This window comes from Spodoptera frugiperda, chromosome 26 (assembly GCF_023101765.2).
Source record: "Spodoptera frugiperda isolate SF20-4 chromosome 26, AGI-APGP_CSIRO_Sfru_2.0, whole genome shotgun sequence".
NCBI lineage: Eukaryota > Metazoa > Arthropoda > Insecta > Lepidoptera > Noctuidae > Spodoptera > Spodoptera frugiperda.
The window spans coordinates 3329245-3352604 of record NC_064237.1 but is presented as its reverse complement, the minus strand read 5'-3'; the positions used below and the strand labels follow the sequence as shown (position 1 = coordinate 3352604).

Here is a 23360-nt window from a genome sequence, read left to right as displayed (position 1 = left end):
CGTTGCTATATATGAACGCTACACCATTAGCATATACTCCTATGAACTATACTTGTAATTACCCATATAAGTAAGTCGTAGTACATATTACACATGTATGTTCAGTATTGTACAACAATACAACGTGATAATTTCACAAAACCCCGAAATCCACTCGCTCTCACAGATTCCATTACCAAAACGTACAAAAATTACGGTAACTGTACATTGTTCCCAGGTCCCAGATGTTAATCAATGTGTCCCACTTTTAATTTCAAGTGATTTTACAACGCACACTGTCAACAAATCCTATTGTTCGCAAACACATATAAAACTACTGTAATTGACACTTACAATGAAAGTTACGGTCGAAAACTCACTGATTTACAATCGATATAATATTTCGGTAACTTTCGACATGTTACCGATTATCGATAAAAGAATCGTTACTTTTTGTTTTTATCGAAGTCGTTCCTAATAAAGTAAGGTGTTCGAAATGTTCTTTCATACTAGTCGATTTTTCTTTTACCGATTAATCGGTATGTTTGTTCTGTTTTACTTATGTTTGGGATATTTAAAGTAATTTTGCACGATCAACTGACTGACTGTATTATTGACACAGTTGTCTTGTTCATTTCCAAAATTCAACTTGTATAATTTTCAACATTAGTTAACAAAGTCAGTAAGCAAATATAATTAAAATGCCGTTGAACTTTCCTTATTTCCTTAGCATGTTTGCCTGTCAATAAAAAAATATTAATAAGTGAATTGACTATAATATTTGTACGACTGTACTGTTTGTCTGTCGAATTTAATAATTTCATCAAAGCGGGTGTTTGTCACAATGGGATGTCTCCAAATAAGTAAAAGTTGACGATATTTTAATAAATCCCCGCTTTTGTCCCAAAACCCCGTCTCATTGCGCGTCAGACATTGAACAAAGCATTCGTGCAAACATTTATAAAAAGTTAAGCATTTCGTTTTTCTCCGCACGATTGTCCGTCCCCTTTTAGGGACTAACAAGAGGACATTTGCATTTAATGGATAGCCTAGCAACGATATCATTTCTGCACTTCTGTACACTTAATAGGGGATATGTCTATTGTTACGATATTTTTCTGCAGTTTCGACACGAGTAATTACATGGTGTGCGAATTCGTTGAAGTTCCAATTATATCAATCTTTATCTTTCAATCTTTACAGCTTATTGCAAATTGCAGACCAAATTATAAATTGATTGATCCCATGATTCTCGCTATAGCAATAAACCATTGATATAAAAGACGTGCTCCATAAAACACTTGATTCAACCCTATCAATAGAGCTCGCATCACGTCCAAGCTTTTTACTTTTTTTATCAAAAAATCATACGGTTTGTTTCGCGAGACGACAAGTCTCACAAAAAGTCGGACCTCGTAAAAATTCTTTGGGTACGTCGACTTGGATTCTCTGAGCTATTATTTGAAAGCATGTGCCCTTTCCAGACTGCCTTCAATACCTTTATTGTTCGTCCCTATACGCTGGCCCTTTGTGTCTACCCTTCGACCGAGGGCAAGCGGCAAAAGTGCTTAACTCAGATTTAAATTTATTCAAGATATTTTTGTTTGCTTTTTTAAAGGGAAATTCGAAGCGATTGTTTTCTTTGTTTATCTAAACATTTTCTTTAGAAGCGTTGCAATTTAGAAGTTTCTAAACTTTTCAAAGAAATACAGACAAACATGCATACGTAAGGTAAATTCTTCTAACCAATGACAAACACTTCTAAAAATTACTCTCTAATGGCAAAGAATGATATTACACCAAACCTAAGAAAATATTTTTTAACAATAAAGTTCTACGAAAACCGTTTACGTCTGTGGACTATTCAAAAAGGCGATATTTGATTTACCTCATTTTGCTACCCAGCCGTCGCTTTGTGTGCGAGTGAAAAACTTGTTTCCTACTTAAGCTCATATGAATAGAGTTGAATTTCCTTTGTGATATTATGAATACGGTTATTAGGTGGAATTAGGCGAAGTTTCGCGACACACGTGCTAGCGATTACAATGGATCAGGGATCCCACTCGTTCTATAGGAAATTAGATCTATTGAAGTGTGGAGTTGGGAACTTTGATAAATTGACCTATTAGAAGTGGATAATACAAACTTTATGAAGATATTTATTTATTGTTTTTGTTTCAGGTAAGTACTCGAGGCTGTTAACCCGTTTATACTTCAGTAAGTCGAGTTTAGAGAGAGTTCGGAATTAATTTGTTCGGTAAGTTTTCAGCAAGTTGGAAATTTTATCAGGTTCTTATAAAATTATGTGTTGTGAAGTTTATTTTGATAGAACCCAAAAGTTTGTTTGTCCATATTTATTAAATAGAAGCCGATGAGAAAAGTTATACTTCACAGTAGTGTAAATAGAATCTAAGATCTTAGACGTTACTCATTCTACTTATATAATCTCTAGCTTAAATTATGAACCTTACACCCAAACCATAAGATTGCCTATAAACCTGCCACCCACAAGATACTAAACATCATCAAGCATTCAGATCAATAAGATAATGCTAACTAATCGAAAGTGATTCAGAAAACAATTACTGGAGATGTGGGTCGGAGATACCCCATCGATCGTCAATCAGCACTGCCACCTGACCCACGATGCCATCAGTGTAATTATTGTAAACAGACTTCATATACATAGTTATGTTATCAGTAAATCTAGTGTTTAGGAGATGGAGGCGCCGGATATGGAAACAAGGGGTGGTGTAAAACATGAGAGAAAGATGATAATTAAGAAGACAGATCAGATATGTGTTCGTTCAATTCTCCAAATTTGGCTGCTTTGGAGAACTGAAGATATATTTTGGTATAGTTTCTGATATAAATGATAAAATAAAAAATGTTTTGGGGCGTAAGGAACGCAAAAGGTTAAATGAAGCAGGTAGAAGTCGAAACCCAAAGGGTTGATTTCATTCAATGCAGGTAAATGGCGGAAACCATGAATATGAACAGAATTTTTATTAATCAATCTTTTAAAAGATCTCGTAGTATTCTATCCGACTGTGTTAATCAATATAATTAATGCAACTATCAACTCAAGTTCTCTATTAAGCCATCGTCACCTCTTACACCTTGTCCCACGCACATAATGCTCGAAGCAAGTGTTGCCCGCCTCTGACGAGCCCCAAAGATAGACCGTCGAGATAAACATGTCCACTCTATGAAAACTGTTTACTTTGACGCCGCTGCGACGCATTTGGCATCACTCCACGATAATTCGTAGGCTCGGGACGAAATCGATCAACCGACACACTTGGGTGTAATTTGGGACTTAATATGGCCGTGGGTCGCTATTGATTCAGTTATGGGACGATATCATGTGAGTAGACAATTTAAGAGCAGTCTTTGAGATTGTTTTGCTTTTAGATAGGTTCGTTCAACTTTATGTATCGTAGGAAGTTACTTAACAAAATGGCTTTGTCAATGGATTAGATTTAAAGGTTAAATGTAACCACTTTGTAACCGATTTCATGAATTTAATATGTTTTATGAAAATGAGCAATACTCTACGGTATTTGTACAGAAATTGTAATATGATGTGTTATGAAACACAGAATAACCAGTCCAGCGCTTTTGCTAGAAATACAGACTTCTAAAACAATAAATAACAATACAATGAAACAAGATAGTCGCTATATAAACAGTAAATTGAAATAAAGCGTTGGCGGGCAACTTGCTAAGCCAGACATCTTGAACTTTTCTGAATTTATTACTACTAAAACTAATGTTTCTGGCATTAAATGTTAGTTCTAATGCTAAGAGGCTGCGGTAACACGAATCATAAATAACATTGAAATGATCATAATTTGAATTAATATATAACTTACTATTTAGTATGAAATGCCTAATCCAATGAATTGAGAGATTCAAATGGTTGAAATGATTCATATGTACACTTATAGCCGCTGTGTATAGGCATATTCTTTAAGTCTTTATAAAATACCCGGCCGGTATTAAAAAAATCACGCTATAAACCGCCCAGTTAGTAGCATAATACAAATAAGAACATGTTTCTTTTGTTTGGTGCACTCCCTAATGATGGGTAATCCTGCCAATCTCTTATAAAAAGGAAACGGGCCCTTAATTCCTCCCAACACGAGTAATCCACAAGGACTTGTTAGTAAGGAATGGGAAGGAAAGAAAAATATAACTGGAAGCTTTTCGTTACATGTGGGAAGAAGGAAAACTGTTTGTGAAAATGGTCATAAGGATTTAATGGTGGTAACTTATTCATATTTTGTTGGAATGAATTATTAAATTCGTTTGATTAAATATTCACACGAGCAATGAAATTGATCAAAATAGCTTACTCGTGGATAAAACTGTTCTATCTAACATTTTTGAAGAAACCTTTAAAAACAATGGGAAATCAAGGGCAAACATAAACGTCCCTAATAATAAAGAGAAATCAAACTGGAATTGAGATTCACATACAAATTCGCCGTAAGTAACTAGCAGATAGAAGCTGAATGATTTTATGACCAATTAGCGCACTGGAAACCGCCAGAGGAGATTATGTTTGAAATTCAAAGTGGTAAAGTGGACTAGTTTTTAATCTTAGAGTCCCAGTGGGATTTTATCGTCATGTAATTCCATATCTACTGCTTTGTAAATGTCAACAGTACGGTATAAACGTTCAGCTGGATCAGTTATCGTTGTTATATCTGTTGTTTCGAGATCTTCTCTATCATTTTCTTCATTAACCATTTTTGCGTCTATAGTTTCTGCTCGTTAATATTTTTCTTTAATTATAATTTTTTGGCATCAGAAGATTTCACACGCATCTAAATATAGATTTAATTTCAAATATTTACTTTTTTAATATCTTTTACCGTTATCATTAAACATGTTTGTTAACCCTAGAGAAGATATCGGTACCGTGTGAACGTTCACTTTACGATCGAAAATTACTAATAAAAGTGTGCAAAATTACATTTTTACATTTGCGTTTAAAATCGTTAAGGTATCTCTTACTTCATTTTATTGCCTCCCATCTTTAAGTTTAAGTGTGTTGACAGATATTTGGGTGAATATTTAATGTTTTGCCATTACGATCCGTGGATCTGGTGGTACAAGTGCTTGCTCAAGGCTATGTGTATATCAATATAGTATAGAAATATTGCATCACTTTAGCATACGCGTAAGGCAATATTTCTACTATAAACATTCATTTTAATCTACTAAATAAAGTTATTGTATGTACTTTTCCTATTACAAAATACTCTTACGTAGGAGCATGAGCTTTATTTTAAGAAATGAGTGCTTACAATGTTACTGTCACCTCAATTACAAGAACAAGTAATAAAACATCACCTTTTTAAGAAAATAAAGCAGTACATGCAACATTTATTGCCACACATAAATTATCGGTTGACGACTGTCCATCACAAGTTTGGCAGTTTTATCTCTTAATTTAACATTTACTTTTATTCTGATCACTTTTTTTCGGGCATTGTGTGAAAGTGTATTGCTGTAGGCGGTTTCGTACCATACGTCTTTCTAATAAATGGCACTTTCTAAAAAAACATTACTTTGTGTAAAACAGATCCTTGCATTTTGAATAAGCAATTCAAGATAATTCTTATTACAATTTCGACATTAAAGAAATAATTCAACCGTTGACAGTAATAAAAATCACGTTTCCAGTTGGAACTCGTAAGTACATATTAACTTATTATTGGACCTTAATTTATTGCCCCTGATACACTGCAATTATGGATTTAAAGCGAAAACATCAATATTTTCTTTTGACTGATGACTAAATTGTGGACTTCATATAATTATGATGACGATTTTATTGGTCCAAGAAGCTTTAATTGTTTTTGCAAAGTAACTGATAGACAACAAAGAGCTTGATATAAAACGTCGTGAATCTATTTAGTTTATTGTAAAATCGTCCGTATGCAGCAAACGTTAAGAAACAGTTTCCATCATCTTCATTTTTGACCATTTGGATGCGACTACTTCTTCGTCTGCTGTGCTATAATATAAACATTATAATAATTTATTTTAAACATTTTTTTTTTCATAAATTGCTCCTGTCTCCGCTATCACCTCCATCTTGGGCAGAGACGTCGACAGCCTCTCAGATTTCTCATCAAGTAATTGCATAACGCGAATCAGTACTGAGTTATGACTCTGTAATTGCAACTTTATCGATACTACCGAATCCATCAGCTTTGACCTCACCTGTAATTATATTCCAAGTCGAAATTATCTTTTCTTTGTTTATTTTAAAGGTCTTAATTAAATTTTATTTATGTGTTCTGATGTTGAGCCGTAATGGATACTATGGTCCATATACAATCGCAAATGAAGAAACAGTTATTTTATGGGCGGTTATTTGGCTAATGGTGGGAATTAAGATATGGGGAGGATGAATTTCGTAATTCCAGTATAAAAGTAATTACTGTTGTTAATGAAGGCGCCTCATTCTTTTATTGGGCTACTATACTGCGCGATGTTTGATTAGCTTTTCATCAATGATCGTGATATTTTAATATCGTATTTCTTTTTAAGTATTTTTTATCGCCTGCAATGTGTCCTAATCATACATCACACGCTAATGCTAATCACACAATCGCTCCTTTATCTCAACTCTAGTATCTAGTAGAGTTCACACCAAAACGATTGCTTCAATCACACTTTGACAGTTTAATACCTCTGTTCAATCTCAACTGCCAATATATTTGTATCACAACATGTTATTAAAATGTTAGGATACAGTTACAACCTTGTCGATATGATGAATCCGGGTGATATCAATGATATGAATGCTACCAATCAAGTAATATTCATAGTTAAGATAAGATATTATTTACGGTTACAAAGATCATCGAAGTTATTCATAAAGCAGTAATTGACTGGGCATCATTTGAACATACAATTTGTATTTTTATGTTTGGTAGCTCCTATGGGAGAATCTTTACGATATGGATTTGAAATGTATGTCATACGCAATTTAAATCTACGTATTTCCATATTTTTCTTGTTTACACCGCATTACTTTATTTGGAGACCAAACAACAACAGACATGTTTTCCACGTTCCAACCAACCCTTTATCAAACATCGCTAGTAGGCCAACTGATTTGTTTATCGTTCGTAAACCAATAAAGAACGTCGGTAGCTCCCTTATTGGCACAAATTTTGCTCATACTGTACGACAAACACAATTTTGTACCCCTCGCGTTACTGCTACACTTGTATCTACTTGTTTATATCGGGCGGCCTTGTACACGTGCTCTATCTGTATCAAGGAACAAAATGTGCACAAACACACGCTGTTAATACTCCATGGGAACTGGAGTTGAAGGTTACTGCATGGATTCGGAACGGCTATGAAATAATGGATGTGTTACGGCTATATAAAGCTACATTTTCTGTTAGTTTGGATAAAAACGGTATGAATATGAAAAAGTGTAAAGTGTACATTATGTACCTACCAGAAAAATGGAAAGCAAAGAAAACCCCAATAACTGAATAGTCATAGAAAACCGAGATATCTCACAGCAGCAGAATAACAACGTAGATCTAACACCAAAGATCTTTCACAGGCTTGCACCCACTCGAAAATCAAATAGGCAAATATTGATAAAATGCAAAGCCGATAAACTTGGCAGATGTCTCAGTGTTCAGAAGGCACCCTCCCATATAATTTAATGTCGTAGGGGGAATCACAATAGCTATCGATTCCTTTGTGCCCGAGGGAAATCGCTTCTTCATCCGCGTTTTTACAATGTCACCGCAAAACAAGCGAGCGTTGAACAGTCGCCGGCTGGAGGTAAACTGTACATTATTATGCATTAAGAAGCCAGAGAGATAAATTACTTGGGTATTTACTCACACACGCGTATTTATAGTATTCTGCTTTACGATTTCTGTTTTTGCTGTGGTTTGTTCAGTTTCTGTTCGCACACTGTGAGTAATGGCTTGTTTTGTTTCTCTCTCTTTCTGTCTCAGCCACGATTCACAAAACGTCACAATTTTTGGATGTGTCCAAGACATTATTTATTACGCTCCGTTCAAGTTCTTAGCCCCCAAAAATAAGAATAATCCAAATTGTGTATGTTCTTGTCCAAAACAATTATTCATGTAATTAGCGTACATTCATGAAACCAATTCTCAGTCCGAACATAAATCTTTCAGGTAAACGACTGAAGTACAAAAGCAATAAATTAAATTTGGTCGACATCGCATCATCACGTTTCCAAACCACATTGTTTCCACCTTCATAATTCTAATTTAGGAAAGGAAACACTTGGCGTTGATTCACAGGGAATCGGTGCTGAATAATTAATGGGGTTCTGGGGAGCAGGGCCGGCTGAATGATCGCTGCTGGCAGATCTATTGTCGCTACTACAGAAGACAAACTCGATCGTCATCTAGAACAAGTGAGAGATTAATCGCCATACTTAAGAAATGACATTTGAATGAAGACACACAAATAACCTCATCTCCGAACCGATGAAAAGGATTAAAGTAAGAGTTCGGTAAATTACTTATTGATTACGAAGTATCTCGAACTGGAAGTGACGAAAATAAATACATATTTCGGTGAAATCGAAATGATTCCGAACGTATGATGCCCTAAAAGCGTCCTAAAGGTCACGGTGATATTTGAAGTAATTGGCGATGAAATTATAGATTTTGATTCATTATTATATGTTATTTTATAGGTAATGAAGTTATTAAACTAAATTATGTGTTGGAATCTGATATTAACGCGTTTCTATGTAAAGACCCGTTATTTAATATTCAAATAGCTCAGTAATTTCTGACAATAATAGAGACATAGTAATTTCAAGCGTAACTAAAACATTTAGGGCATAATTTTCAAAGAAAACTAAAACCTACAATTGTGTCGTATTGCCCAAAAGTCAGGTAAATATCAGACCAATTTCGTTGATGGTAGAAAATAAACGGTTTCATCGCAGAACTCGGCTCGAAAGGGTTGAATTAGTATTTCCGCCAGCCTTTGTCGTACTCAACGCATGCGGATAGAATACTTAAGTTTTTCCACGTTTTATAGAGCCGATTGTAGAACCGTCGAGATTTGGGAGAAATACTTCTACATCTCTGTATATTTTCTTCAGTCTCTCGGCTTCCTGACCGTGTTGTTTGTCGACTGATTCGCAAAACTCTGCATAATATAAATTGCAAAATCTTTAGAACTCTCATTTTGAACGTGAGAACTGGCGCGATCTGCGTTACGTGTTTTTGTTATTCGGTCGGCTTTTTGCTTTTGTTTAATTCAGATGTCTGCTGAATATTTTGTTTCAGGATAATAGAAAAACCCACTTTTCTTTCTCTTCATGTGTTGATTCATCATTGTAGCTACATAAGTCCGTAGTAAAATTGCGTCCAATTGAAAAAGTGCTCTGACTCATAGTAAGGGACGATAGTAGAATGGACACGTTGTTACTCACTAATTTAATCAACACCCGTCCACAAAATCTCTTGCCATGATTGATCTGCCTTCAATATGATTGCACCCGGGGCCACTGTATCGTTTTATACGTCTATCTTCGTTATCTTTTACATTCTACACATACGAGAACTTTCTACAAAACATACTTTTCGTATGAATAGTTAATAGGTACTTTGACTGTTACTGAAGAAAGTACTACCTAGAAGGAATCTATCGAATCGTGAACTTTTCTGCCTGATTTATTTATTCATACGGAATAAATCGTAAGTACAAATTCGCAAAAACCTTTACAAATAAGATGCTTCATTTGAAATTACGAACAAATTCTCGGAAGGTGTCCCCACATATTTCGAATTCCCAACAAAGAATAATCGGAATATTTTTCCTTAATTTTTCATTCAGCTCAGTGGGGCACTGAATCCCCCGGGTTTGCTTTTACTTAACGGAAACCTTATTTAAAATAAACAGGCTGGTGTAAACGGGCGACGTGCCTAAAATTCTGAGCGCGTCGATACCGGTGTATTATTTTCACTGGCAATAAAACGAACTCGACCTAAAATGTGTTTTTTATTTGTTTTAACTTCTCTTTATTTATTTTCGCGGCGGTGATATTTAGAGGTGTGCCGATTGTATCTATTGTGTCATTGTGTGCTAAGGTACAAATATTGACTTTTATCGTTTTGCTAAGATCAAGATACTGGGTATACTTGTTGATACCGCTCATGTTACTTTCGTTTTACGTCAGGCGTTTAATACGGAATGTAATGGTGTGTAGGAACTTTTTTTTTATCTTTTATATCTCCGAAAGACCCCATACCGTTGTAAGGCTATAGACAGAAACGATACATCAGTGCTTGATGATTGCTTTTCCGAATTCGATGCGGTGTCCGATCACGTATTGTAGACATGAAATATTACTTTTAAAACCTGCAACGAGCGATTAACGGTTCTTTAGTCTACTAGTGGCTTAACCTGCATTTTGATGCCATTTTTCAACACTAAAAAGTCACCAAATCTGTATACAAGTTCTGTAAGCTATATTTATTTTGGTTTTAATATTAAAGATTAACTTGTATTAAATAAAGACACATGGCTTACTCTAATTCAGAGATTCCACGAAGTCTTAAGAAACTGAATTGATACGTCAATAATTACACCGACGTAAATCGTTGTTCGGCCGCAGTAAAAGACGCCTACTGGCGAGCAGATCTAGATTTATTGCATTGTTATTAGCACAACCATTAAACGAAACTGAATTCTGAGTAACAACCTGAAATCGATTTTATATGGATAATGTAATATTCGAATACCCTGAGTATAAAGATCAAATTTCTATTCCCAGATCATGCAAAATTTTATCACCATCTCTGTCTAACTGTACCTTTATCATTTCTTTTAAATTTCTCTTATCTATACCTACACAATAGTCCATCTCGTGCAAAATATTGCGCTCAACTTTAAGTTAAAGTTTATAGTGACAAAATACTATTTTTTTTAATGACTATCGTTCATACTAAATTAACTTAAAATAGCGGTTTCCTCACGTAAATTACAATAGGCTGCGTAACGCTGCCGCGTCTGCGCACGCTGCTCATGGTGAAGAGCCCCTCTGTGACTCGAAACTAGTAGAGCTTTTCTCAATATATTTACATGAGTAAACCGTTATTTTAGTTAAATGTATGCCTAAATGTACAACCTATAATTTAAAACCGGCACATTTACTAGGTTAATAGACTGAAAAATTGATAACTATCTTCACGATCGATATTTAAATTTGTTCAACAATTACTCCTAACCAACAGCTGTTAACAATTTTCTAATTACGATGTTTTCAAGAACAAATATTTATCAATATCGACCATCGAGTGCCTGGCATTTGCTTTGCCACCTGTTTATTGATAATTTAGATTGCATATCTAACTAAAGCTTAAGGTGAAGTGTTTTCTAATAATAACTGAGGTCACCAAGTATTTAAGTTGCGAATTTCATAGTACTGGCTTGCTCAACTTTGGTAAGTTAGAGTAAGTATGGGACCAGTACTTCTGATAAAAGAAATGAAATAATTGAATAAGTATCGTGGATTGAATTCGTAATATAGCTGTAGATATATGAGAACTATATGTGTTTTTAAAAGCACCCACGTCAAAAGTCTAATGCGGGTTATGTGGGACAACTTTCGTAAAAAGTACACTATTATTTTTAGCTAAGCTCGAATTCTAGCGATCAATCTTCAGAGGTCATATTTGAATGAACCTCTCAGTGGCACCCATTAATCTCTATGTGTCAACCACTTTACTAAGTAGCTTATACGAGTAGTTGTTACAGGCCGAGAGGGCAAACAAAACTTAGCAAGAAATGACTTAGTTGTTGGCTGGCCTACTTAATAGCTCTAAAGTAGCGACTCTTAGCCAGCGAACAAATAGAGCTAAGCGAGTAATGACAGAGCTGACCATTCGCATTATATGTAAAGTTATTCGCCGCGAGCGCAGGTAGTTCATCCCACTCGGCGTCGTGGCGGCGCCAGCGCACAGAACAAACCCATACATTTGATCTAAAACCAATCTAAATGCTCATTAAAATTGATGAATTCTCTAAACTCTTGTTTTGAGGCCACCATATTTACGTTTTAACATAAATTTCGTGGCTTATTTGTTGATAGAAGTGGCCTAGCCATTTCAATTCTTTGTTTACAGTTAGGTACTCGTAAAAACTCTTGTTTATGTCTGCCTTAAAATTTATTCGAATTCATAACGTTTATCCCATGTTGTTGAATCTTAAATTGTTCAGATACCGTTACTAGATACTGCAGTATCGTCAGATTTGTATTCATGTTATTGTTCCCTTTTGTGTCATCAATATTTTCAACAAGAGTATTATCGGCGTCGTTATTATCATTCAGAGCACACTCAACTATTCTAGATTCCCAGACATCACTTTAGATTCCTATCTTTATTTCCGCATAAAGTTGAAAAAGTCTATTACTGGTTTAGAATTCCTAATGTCTGTTACCGTCGCTTTGTGTTCTAATAAATTAGTGGCGCCTGCCTTTAGTGCCTTTACAAGTGATTAAGTGGACAAGCAATGTACTTCACTTTTACCTAGTTAGCGATCGACGACGGCCGCCAGTCGCCGTCCTACCACGTCTCGCCGTATCAATCATGTTACGTCGGTGTTGCCATGATTCTATCAGTTTTTATAGCGGTCGCTAAGCAGATTATCTTTACAGCTATTTTTTGTTCCATATTAGAAAATGTGTTGAGGTAAATGAAGATTAATATCAGAAAACGTAACTCCTGTTTTAGCTGTTATTTGTTCTATTATTACTAAGTAGTGAAGCCGAGACCATTAATAGAGGTATTTTTTTATTGATGAATTAGAGAAGCCTTAGGAGTCTGTTCGAAGAGTCATAATCCCTTGCCGTGTGTTTAAGATTTTAGAACATTCACGAAAACCTTCACAGTTTCAAAATACACGTACGTTACTAGTATCGCTAAGTTTATTCTAATTATTTTTATGGCAACCCAGCACGCGTGCGCGGCCTCAATAGCGAGCCAATAGTCGACGATAATTGAGTCACTGGAGCCTTATAATTGGCGCCTTTTTATTTAATAACACACCGCGTAATTGTTGTGACTAGACTATGACGGTGGTTGCTAATGAAAAATGGGGAAATAATTGTACTACCGACAATTTTATTGATATCCCTAGTCTGGACACAGTTTACAGTAGCCTGACAGGCCACTGAACTATCAAAATGGCTTACATAGTTGTTAAATTGGATTAGAAATCAGTTGCAATTGCAGTAAGCAATAACAGGTTGAATTGAGTTAGCTAATGTAAGTTGTTTACCTTAGTTGACGGTAATGATTTGCAGAACCCAACAGTATGAGGTCATTAATGAACTTCAAGTGCTGTAAATTTTCATTAAATTCAAATTCTAGTGCAGTGGAGTAGTCTCGTTAGGCTGATGTCGAAAGAACTTCTGTTGAGTACAAGTTTCCCGATAAGGCTACTGAAGTTTGCATAATCAAGAACTAAAAAAATACGAATAAAAACCACTAACATAAGCTTAAGCTTAAATACATGAGACTTTATAATGCAACTTGCGAAGTAAATTGGTGTACAACGGACGATTACCTAACTGTTGGGAGAAAATCTTGTCTGATTGAAATTCTAGAAAGAGAAGGATAATGAACAGTTTTCACAAGTCAAATTAAGTTTAGTGTAATTTCTATTAAACTATTTCGCTCCAAGGAAGGCTGGATAACCACAAATAAATTACATAAAGAATCCAAAGCGCTGACATTTATCCCTCAAGGCTCGGCCGCTTTCGAAGGCTGCCTTATAAAAAATCGTCTTTTATAGTTCTTTATTCGCCTCAGACTAACCGTAGTCATTTCCAAGCGATAAACTGCTATTTATAGACATTTCGTCCATTTTCTTGTCGGCCCGCGTATTATTCTGAAATGTATTGATCGTAAATTGAGACAAATTACATATTTGCGTCAAATGTTTTATTCAATGAGCATCAACGTTTGGTCTTGTAACGTTTCCATTGTTGGTTTTACATTGCTTTCTAAGGCCCAAAAAGTTAACGATGACAAAGGGTCAACAGCCGTTGGACATGAGACATAAGCAAATGTCATTCCAGATAATTTCAGAGATGGTACATACGACAGTCATAAATATAACATGGACGCTGGCACAATGCGTGAATTTTACAACGTTTTTATTTTACGAGACTCACTAAAACATTTTGGTCCCAACAATAAAATAGTCCGTGTTTTTTACGACACCTGAACGTGAATGCGCGTTTCAAAGTGATTTTGGACCAATACGGTGTTGTGTGGGACGTTAGTTGATGTATTACTTACGAATCGGAGCACGTAACTAGCCGCTGCGGTGTTAAAGGTTGCGGTGAGCCAGATCGAGTCTGTTTACTGCCATTAAAATTGGTCTAACTTCTCTAAATGGGGTCATGATGCCAATACTTGGAGTTTCATCATACTTACCACTATTTAGTTCAGTTGGTTTTGTTTGTTGGGTTTTTGTATTTGTAGGGCAGATTTTCTATTTTTAGCTTTCCAATAAGATGTTGTTTTTTATTCTTACAAAAATGGTTTAAACATTGTCATGTCAACCTAGTTCAAAACGATGTAATGGTCAGTTTATATTCCTACAGTGACTCAATAAATAACTTCCACAATGTAATGTTATCATTATTTCATATAAACCTTACATTCACATCCTGTGCGGATCACATTATTGCCACGTTCAATAAGTAAGCCTTCCTGTTTAGAAACAATTGCCTGCACCATATGTATGCGTTGTTATGATTCTCTATCATAAATAGTCCTTTAACAAATCCCGGATACCGTATACAGAATTGACTAATTTCAACGTACTTTAGAGGTCTAAGAATATAGTAAAAACCTAATGTAATATTCAGAATTTCTTTTCAAAATACATTGACTCAAGAAAACGGGCCTCAAGTCGGCAGCGGTAAGTAGCCCGCCCATAACACGTGTTGGTTATTTGAACATTCCCCCGCAATTCGCCAATGCATTCGATAACTTTAAGAGACTGCATCATGCACTTAGGATATTAAACAGCCCGGAACGTAGTAAACTAGTCCAACTACCGGTCTGTTGTCGATATATTTGTCAACGCTATCACAGAAATAGCACAGAGGATTATGAAACCTGATGTTTTGTGTTCAAGTATTGGATCAGAAGTCGGCGTAGGTAGTGCATTCCAATCGGTGTGGGCCCAAATAGCATCTATTATATTGTCTCCAAGTCACCACATTCCGAGGTTGGGCAAGATATTTATTGCCACGTATGTGTCCTTTGATACAATGTTTTTCCGGGTTCCTCGAGGCATCGAATGTAATTGAGGATTGCTGTCTTTCGCTGCCATTGAAGCTTGTAATCTGCATGGTAATGTGTCTGAAATATAGGCTTGCTTGCGCATTTGTAACACGCATTAATTTTAATGTGTTTGTACTTTCTCTTTGAAGTATCTCCACTTTATCGATCTGCTCCAACAGGTACGTTTTGACGTGCCATTTCGGCTGTTCGTGCGAGTGAGGAAGATCCGCTTACCCGTTTTTGCCTTTCATTCCAATAATGAAAAAATGTTCAAAAGAATTTGATTAAATCCGCTTTGTAAACATTAATTTAGTTTGATGGTTTTTCCTGTCAACGTTATCTTGATACTATCAGACTTTTGTCATTTAGATAAGCTGTCAGTAAAAGCAGGAAACATCGTCAAAGAATAGTTAACGGGTCTGTAATAGATTCTATTGCTTCTTTTATCTAGAATATCAGTATCAACACAGAAAAACGAACTAAAGTTGAATAATAGCAAGAAATCTTTTTCGGATTACTTTCTCTACCTATCTAAAAATGTCTGTTGTGTGTGACGGATAAATACGTTGGTAGGTGCGCTACTGTATCGTATTAATAGGATTTGATAAAGCTGATTATTGTATACTTGAACTAGGTGTTAAAGCTTATGTAAGGGAGTTTATAGTCGACACACGTGTTAGCTTAATGCGTACCTAAGGTAAAAGGTAGGTTTATGGCACAAGTTTACGTAACTAAGGACCTGAATAAAGAATATTATACAATTTATGTCGTGGATTGGTCTAAATATTTTTTTAAGTTAGACTTAGTGTATTATAATGAAGAGCTCTATGTCCAAACCAGACCACCGCGTATTAAAATAAAACCAATTAGGTACAAGACACATGGTCCCGCCCATTTCTCTTGGACCAGTATTTTGACCACACACGACAGTCATTTTGTTGATGAACAAACTGCCTAATTTTGTTTTCTGTCCATATAAAGAGTGTTGTTTTGGGTTCTTGAAGATATTTGGCATGTCTGTTTAATCGCTGCTATACTTATTTACGTGTCACTGTTGTAATTATTTTACCCAAACTAATTAGTTAAAGAAATTTAAATGTAAGTGACCAAAACCAAAAGTCAGATTTGCACAAATGCGGTTTCAGTAATGATCTTTTTTTTTAAAAAAAAAGCAGTTTCGTCGGTAAACTTACGATACCAAACTTTTTACCTATTCAAAAATATTGTGACCGCCTTTGAGTTCCAAAAAAAAAACAAAATCCTTTTGTTCACAATGTCTGTTAGTGCCGTGCGTCGCCGCGATGCCGGCAGATAGCCGGTTCGAGTCCGGGCTGCAAATATTTCCGTCTAATTACCTACGCTTTAGCTTAAAGGGATTTAAGCTAAGTATGGGATTGAGATAAAGACTTCTGATATAGTTCTACTGTTTTATTTGCCTCTACTGCTAATTCTTCGTAATAGGAAGGCGGTGAAGTGAAAGCTAGATTAAATGCAAATTGCTTGGGATGGATATATTTTACAGTCCGTTGTAGGAACGGCTTGCTGCCACATCTTATAGTACTTTTAACTCTTTACTTCTTCTTGTTTAAGACAAATATTTGTTATCTGTGTAGTTGATCCTGTTTTACGTGTGTATGGAGTTTGTATGTGAACCACACCCACGCTGAATCCTAGTGTGGGAACATTTTTGTTTTAATATTTAGTTCGTGTTAATTGACTTGACTGTCTCAAGAGCTCTAGTGTTGAGGTCTCATGTTTCCATCGGAAAGAGTATTAGTATATTTTATGATTATTGAAATTCTAGTATCCAGTATATGGCAATAGGCTCACCTCCTATTACATGTGACTTATAACACAGTGAGTGTACATTGTATAGCGGCATTACATGCCGTAATATGCACCTCTGCCTACCTCTTCGGGGATAAAAGGCGTGACATTATTTCGAAATTCTTAGTGCCAATCAATAAAAAGTCTGGAAATGTAGGTATCCTATATTACGTCATAGTCCTTTTAATATAAGTAACTAACATAACTGTTTACTTAAATCTATTATTACCTAACAGTGTTGGCTCTTGACAATCGCCATCTAAACCCTATATTTATAAAGACCTTGATAATTTTACGGGTTTAGTTCATTGCTGTATTATTTAATTAATGTTCTAAGTTTCCGCCATTACGAATTATTAATCTGAGTTAGTGGAGCACGATCGTTGTTCGCGCACGATTTGTGGATTATCATAGCGTAGGTACTGAGCCAAGATAGATATATTATCTTGTTGTTTTTAGGGGTTCATTTGATTTAGGAAGTCATATTACATGAGTAAATATTTACCTATTGAACACTAGACCAAAATAAAGAGGTCTTTTTTAAATAAAATCTGCTTTTCTCTCTCTCTCTCACGGTTTTAAATAAACACAAAACTGCCTCCACCCATTCATCATTCATCCAAAAGAAATTTGGAATAACTTCCAAACAATTTGTGAAACTCCAGTCAATCAAAATTGTATGTCAGAAATCATGTGTGTATATGTTTTATTAAATTGAAAAACTAAAGTAAAACATAACTAACTGCGTTAACCCGAACGAAGGCAACTCGTAAATAAAGCGATTGAATAATAAACAACAATAAAATAAGTTAACGTAAATAGACACGGCACTTTTTGACGGATTATCACGAACTTGAATAATGTTATGGACTTCTGTTTGGCGGCCATGTTGTTTAAACTGTCATCCTGAACATAGAATTTATACAAACTGATTGCTAGTATAAGTAAACATTTTTTGTTTGTGTGTGTGTGTCTCAAAATTGTGTTATTCTAATTTGTCTTTTATCTCTTTCCAGGTAAGTTCCAATTCTGCTTCAAAAGTTTTGCGTTCAAGTTGGCCATTAATATGGTAAGAAAAAAGAATGAACATTTTATCAACACTTCATGCATGATCGTAAAACAAATGTACCTATCACTTGTATAAATAGTATTTGGTTTTCTGGTCCGTCCCTAACTACTTTAAATGATACACATTCATTCGGCCAGGTCAATGAAACAACAAAATCACGAACCAAATTGAATCAGTTCCACAACAAACTGAACATCATCGTCATTTATTTGTAACGACGATCTGTGAACACAGCTCGCGTCATCTTTAATTACGGCAGATTGTACAACGCGAGGCTGACCAGTCTGCCCCGTGACGGCATCCATGCTACAACCATTTCAACCTGACCTTCCACATCTCTCTTCAATTACACCGTAATAGAACACAATCAGGTATTTAGAACGAAGTTTAGAGGTCCACTGTGAATGGTAGCTCAAAAGTGCAACATATCAAGGTTACCAGATTTTGCAACCGTATTATATTATGATATTAAAAATTCATATTGATTTTGTTGTAGCTTTAAGAGGAAATAAGAATAGCATTGCAAATAAATTATATATCACTGACGTCACTAATAAGATTGCACAGTTACTTCACGAGAACATACGTAACTTTATATTTTTGGAGATCATATTACTCTTTTAATGTTCCTTTTAATGGCAGTACTCATTATAAAAGTGGGATAATGAAATGCAAGCAACACAAGACTTGTTTGTTTTATTGTTAATAAAACTGTGAACTTGCTCCAGCGCAACTTTCTGTCTTACGACAAATTGATCACATATTTCTCCACGCTTCCCGTTTTACAAATACGTCGATATATTTTCGAAATATTGACAACAATTAATATGTAAAAATACTTTGTGCAGCCAAATCGCCGCCATTATCCAGTGCCTTAGCCGTCACACCAACATTCCCAATTTGTCGCCTTTCGCATTTCATCTTAAGACATTTATTTCATTTTAATTCTTATCTCGGGGTGATAAAGCACTCATTCGCGTGTTGTGATGTTTCATAATATTGTAGGTAGTTAAGTCCGCGAGTGTATAACGGTGCCGCACCATGGAGGGAAACGCCAAATATGGCGTGCTCCTGACATTCGATTTGTTGCAGTTTTATCTCGCCTCTTCCTCGTCTTAATGTCCGTACATTGCTCGGATCTTCATTTCGATAAAATCTTATTCTTTTAAAGATCGTTTCTTGAGTAAATTCTTTTTCTGGCAGATCTTGCACGGTATTATATCTACCGTAAGTTTATTAACCTCATACTCTATAGCTTCCTACAAAAGTACATTAACATGTGAATTCATTCATGAACTCATCGAAATGTTAATAATTTGGCCTTTGGATCGAAAACAATCAACCTCAAATGAGGTTCATTAAATTCAATAGCATTTAATAATCTCATTGTCAAACTAAATTAAAATAGTGTTGTTGAGCGGTGCTCACTCGGCACGAATCCGTTTAATATCGATTATTCGATTTAATCCATTCGAGTACTGAGTGTACGGATATCGAATAGTTTGGAGCTCGTTTTATGGTCCGGTACAATATAAGAGAGCAGGTTTTATGACATGCTGTAAGCAACTCTATCATGTAATTGGCTTTGAAAAAGTAATCCATGTTAGCGGTCCGTATTTGATCATAAGTTAAGTGTTAGCTTATCTCCGACTATCTCATTATATGATTAGATTGAATTAACTATTTGATTTCTTTTTCAAATTGAAAACTGGTTCGTGTATTTATAATGTCAGTTAACAAAACTGTTCAATCTTTCTATTTGACTGGCTAAATATATCTTTCCGTTCAAGTTGCACCTCATTAACTTAGGTATCATCGTTTTAAAATTAAGGTGTTCCGTTTTTATGATATCGTGGTTTAACAGTAACAAGGATTTTGGGTCTGTACCCTCATTAATAGACAGAGCACAAAAAGCCGAACCCACAATGTAACCTCGTATATATTTTGACAGACGCGAATTTCGCGTAATTATAAGCTGTCACTCAGTCGGATACACACTACGATAATTTTGCAACAACTATTGTTCGTCTCAAGGCTGTACGCCTGGATCTTTGCCAACTTAGATAAAAAAAAATAGAATGGTTATTTATGAATGAATGAATGAACACAAACTGGTTTGAAGCGAGACATCCTGATGTTACTCGTTCACTTCTTTATGATATTTAGAATTTGTTTAACGTTGCTATAAAAAGTCGAATGATTAATGAGTTGGTAGCTGCTTTTTTGATGAGGATTTGAATAAATGAGGCCAGAGATTCTTATCTGAGGATGTACTTCGTTAATTACTGAATCTAATTAAGGCAGGTCCCCATTCTGGTCATTTCGGAAACTGTTTTTGATCAGGGCCTTGATGACAACTACATTATTAGCTCATTTAGCTCCAGTGAAGAGTTGCATCCGTCTCGCTTGGAGTAAAAGTAGTCCTCCAATTTGCGTTTTCCATGCAAACGAAGTTGTTCACTGTAATGTGATACCACTAACTTAGAAAGTCTGTGCTGATTAAATCAAATTGCTTCATCAACATCTGAGATTGCAACAATCATCAACATTATTAACGAGACTCTGTGGTGCATTCCGTGGCTCTCACGTTTCTAGCATTCCTGCCTTATCTTCAACTACTTTATTAATTTCTTCAAGGACTTATTCAGGTTGCTTCGCGTACATTTAATTAAATCTTGTCATTGAAAAAGGAGGTTTACTCATTTGCCGTGCATTTCTATCTTCTACACCGTTACGAGCATTCCAAAGTTTGCAAGCAGAGATCTACATTAGGAACCTCTTCAGTTTTACTGGAAATGTGTGGTTGGTACGCACAAGCTCGTGTGTCAATGGAAACGGTGTTTCTAAGTAGAATCGCTCGGCACGTCTCAGTTTTCTTGCCTGTCACCGAACCCGATCTCATCGGTTCTTAGAACTACACTTATGTCAGTCGTTTTTGCACCATTATACAGGGCTGCATGCAATCCTGTTTGCATCCCACGTCGACGAAATAAAACATTGACGCTCATTTGATTTTCTTACAACCTCTCAACTAATTTAAATTCGTATGATCAAAATGATGCTGCTAGTAACAGTTAGCAATATACAAGACCTTAAAGCTATTACCATAAAAGTGCTTTCTTCGTAAAATTATTGCCATGGACGAGCCATTTAGTTTACCAAACAGAACAGCAATTATAATAGCAATGTTAAGTCGTAAAATCTACATAATATTGTTAGTAATTATGTAGCTTGTTAGTTTGCGCGTTAAAGGGAACAAAACGAGTGTTTACGTACATTTCTCCTACTTGTGACCTAGGCAATAGCTTCGAGAGTGTGGAACAAATTAGACAAACAAAGGAACCATTATTAGTATAGCAAGAATTCATTATAAGTGCGTCAAGAAACTTTACTGCTAACTAGCAAAGTATTTAAAGCTAAACAAACAGCTATTTTAGAAGAATCTCTTAAAACAAAAGATAGTTGAGTGTTTATTTGCTTACCTCTGCTCTTGTAACTGGCCAGTAAGAATAACAAACTATCGTCTATGACTTTATTTTTAAATATCGAATGATGTCATTTTAAAATTAGATAAGTATTTATTTTGTTTCGAGTTCCTAGTTAAAAGGCCCCACCATTTTGTTTGTAATTAAATCTAAATCAATTAATTTTATTTCCAAATGACGCGTACCAAAATGCATTCGTTGTAAATAAATTGTTTAGTTTATATTGCTGATTAGAAATTTATGGTTTATTAATGCTGTTTTACTAAAATTAGTTTGAAAATCAATGTTATTGGTAGTTAAACTTAGGCTCAACTGTATTAAATTAATTTTAAATAAGAGCTTCGACATTAAGTTTAATAATATTAATAGATCTGGTCTAAGATAACTCTATGATGTTTAATTCTGTCTTTAAAATCGATTGTACAATAAATCGATGTTTTTGCGGTACTCGGATTAGCTCATAAAATGTTATCTCATAGCATAAATCGATATTTCTTGTTTCGGAAACACTATCTTATTAATTGATCGTTTGTAGAACTGCTATTAGATTAGTTAATAAATAATAGGATGAATAAATTAATTTGAATATACCTAGTAGTAGTTGTTTAGGTGGATACCTAACTTTAAATAGAAATAGGTATGATGTTAGCGTTTAAAAAAATAATAAAACGAAAGACTAATTTAATTTGTCTGTAGCAAAACTATATTCCTTTATACAAACTTAGGTACGTCGGATGCCGCCAATTTATTTCATTAAAACTTCTTGCAACGCTGTTTTAAAGCTTCTAAACTAATGAAAACAAAAGAAATAGAGAACCATTTTTAGTTTTGCTCATACCTAGGGTGCGTCTATGCAATAGACAAATTGATGTTAAAGAATAGACAATGTACATAACATTGTCTCATGTGTCAAACAAGCTGTCACTAATGTCAGCTGTCAGTCAGTGACAGAGCAGGCTGTAAAAAGGTTTTATATTATTGACGACTCGGTTGAAAATTCTAGAAACATATATCGTTAGGTGACACTGGCTGATTAGTTTTTCTTTTTTTAGAACCTTGTAAACTGTGGCTCTTTGGTCATAGTCAGCTAAGTTTTACCATACTTTCGTAAGTTATTCATTGGCTTATACATTATGCAGAACATAAGTATAAAGTGTCGGTTTTCAATAGCTATGTCCAACCATAAGTCTTATTGAGAGACAAGCACGCGGAATTGCAATGTCAATGGTTGAATACAGAGGTGTCTCGATCCCAGACGAAGATTTATTCCTACATTGAGGTTTGAGTAATTGCGTCGCGGTCATGTCGGAGGAAATTAACGTGTTCATCTTTTAAGGACTGGTTGGTTAGCTGCCTTTGTCCTGATGTGGGTCAGGTCGAGGAAGTACCCCGGTACGAGTTACGACAGATTGATTCGCTTGAACCCTTGATTGTTTCAGATTGTTCGATATTGTGATTGATCGTTTATTGTTATGTGCGTGGAAAGTTCTCGGACGTTTTGTTTTGTTTATATCGCGTTGGGTATAGGAGAAATTGCGTATCTATTCGGATCATATTCATATTAGAAATGTTTACAGTAGTAACTTCCTCTAAAACGACAAATACGTAAAGAGGATTAATAATGCTCCCATAAATCTAACTTCGAAATTAATT

General features: G+C 35.2%; 1 protein-coding gene across 9 annotated transcripts in view; it reads left to right on the top strand.

Annotated features, from left to right (window-relative positions):
* LOC118264716 (caskin-2) overlaps nucleotides 1–23360 on the top strand; it is a 255675-nt gene that overhangs the window by 162726 nt on the left and 69589 nt on the right. Inside the window, exon 1 of one of the 9 annotated variants that reach the window (XM_050704726.1) lies at nucleotides 8946–8950. The exons of the other annotated variants lie outside the window; for them this stretch is intronic. The gene's annotated coding sequence lies outside the window, so the exon portion shown is untranslated. Of the gene's footprint in view, nucleotides 1–8945; nucleotides 8951–23360 lie in introns of those variants that run through there. 9 annotated transcript variants of the gene reach the window in all.